Source organism: Pavona decussata, unplaced genomic scaffold, assembly GCF_977016875.1.
Source record: "Pavona decussata unplaced genomic scaffold, jaPavDecu1.1 SCAFFOLD_300, whole genome shotgun sequence".
NCBI lineage: Eukaryota > Metazoa > Cnidaria > Anthozoa > Scleractinia > Agariciidae > Pavona > Pavona decussata.
The window spans coordinates 410,960-412,865 of record NW_028145697.1 but is presented as its reverse complement, the minus strand read 5'-3'; the positions used below and the strand labels follow the sequence as shown (position 1 = coordinate 412,865).

Below are 1,906 nucleotides of genomic sequence, written 5' to 3'. Positions count from 1 at the left end.
ATTCCTTAAATATGCCTGCATCGAAAATATATTTAAGAAAACAACGGGAGAAGTCTTCAAGCTATTTCTTTTGAAATCCTTCGCTCTTTAAAAAAAAACGCATACCAGACAAGAACGAAACTAAGACAACATGAGGTAATTCATGCATAATTTATTCACTAAATTTAACGAGTAGTGCATTTTGAAAGGAAAATCAATTAAGCTTGGTGTCTTTACCCAGACGAAGAAAAATATTTCGCCCACTTAAAATTTGTGTAAACATCCTCTATACCATTTACCTTTAGCTGGTATTACGTTTAATTACTTAACAGCTAGAGGTTTGATAATCGATCAATACAGTTTCTCTGAATTAAAAGACTAATTAATTTATGTGAACTTTTGTCATTTTCAACGACAAGACGAAAAAATTACTTCGATTATCTAATACCTTTTCTGTAAAATGAAGCTTTAAGCCACGAAAACTCTCCAATTTGGCTCAGCCTATCTCTAAGAAAAGACGTTCGACGTTAGTTTTCGTCAGCAACTGCTATTTTGTCAACCTTTGCTACAAAGCCCCCTCAATATGTTTCAGTTTTGTTTGCTTTGTATTTTAATCCCCTGGAAAATGAATGGCAACAGGCAACACGATAAGGACATGAATAACACACAATTTAACATTATAGTTAAATATTAGCATTTACTCTCCCTCTCTCGAGGAATTAAAAAAAAAAAGAATTCAAAAAACTAACAAGAAAATTCAGCAAACTGACCCAAATGATCTTTAGCAAGCGGGGCAAAAAGAGCGAGGCGTTTGTATAATTATATTCATTGGATCTATTTAGACACTGACAGAAAAAAGTTCAAAACCTTTAATTGTCATCTTTGCTCGCAAATAAAGAAAGAGAGCAGATTGCGTGTGAATAACAATACCACCCAACAATTTCAACCTAAAATCAATATAGTTTATAGGAATTTATTCTCCGTAAAAACATTTACTTGAAATAGGCATAAATTATCATTTGACAGCTTGAGGTTTCCTATTTATCTTTTTCTCTCTTGCAAAATAAACTTGTCTCCTTTGTCGCTTTCCCAAAAAAAGACTGAGAAAGTATTAACTTCAATCTTATACGTACTTTATTTCCGAACAAGGAAACCCTAAACCAGAAAAGATCTCAAAATCGTGGTACCTGAAAAAAAAAAAAGAAAGGAACTATAGCATTAAAGAATTTGACGCCCACCCTCCCCTTACCACCGCCCCCGTCAAAAATTTACCGCGCATGATTAACATATTCTAGGAGGCATCTTCATTCAGTGTGTTAAGAGAAAAACAAGACAATAATCAATCTCAAACGTAACTTTAACCACCAAATTAATGGACTATTACATTTTGAATTTGTCTAAAGTACGGTAGAACTATTGCATAAGGTACACAGACAAAATGATTTTAACAGCTTGAGTTGCATCAAATGTCTGTCTTCTCTTTCCCGTCATTTGAATACAAAAATACTGCGTAATGACCCGTTACCTTTTATCTGGACACCTTTACGTGAGACGAAAGAAAATTGAAAGCCAGAAAAAAGTCCGGATTTGGCTCTATCTGAAAAAATAAAACCAGGCGTCAGCCTTCATTAAAATTTCTTATTTAAGTCTAAAAGCAAATTACGAATTAGCATTTGATCAACATTTTTCAGCACTGCTATAGCATAACTGTGTCATTCTATTTTCTTGTGTATAAAGCCTCAAGACAATGTAGAGGACATGAAAAGAGAAGTATACAACAATGGCAGCATTACCTTTCTTTCTTTCGTTTCAATCCCAAGCAATTGTCTTCAGTTTCCAATACGATAATCGCGACCAAACAAAACACTCCCGTTAATCGAAGACGGAAAAACTGCTCTAGAACCGGCTCGCCATCTGGGTAATAATG

At 34.2% G+C, this 1,906-nt stretch overlaps 1 long non-coding RNA gene across 1 annotated transcript; it reads right to left on the bottom strand.

Moving 5' to 3' along the window:
• Positions 1-428: 428 nt before the first annotated feature.
• On the bottom strand, positions 429-1,617 carry LOC146454478 (uncharacterized). Its single transcript, XR_014859225.1, has 3 exons — positions 1,505-1,617; positions 1,113-1,166; positions 429-486 (listed from the first exon to the last, which is right to left on the bottom strand). It is a non-coding gene; the product is annotated as an uncharacterized LOC146454478 (long non-coding RNA).
• Positions 1,618-1,906: the final 289 nt, after the last annotated feature.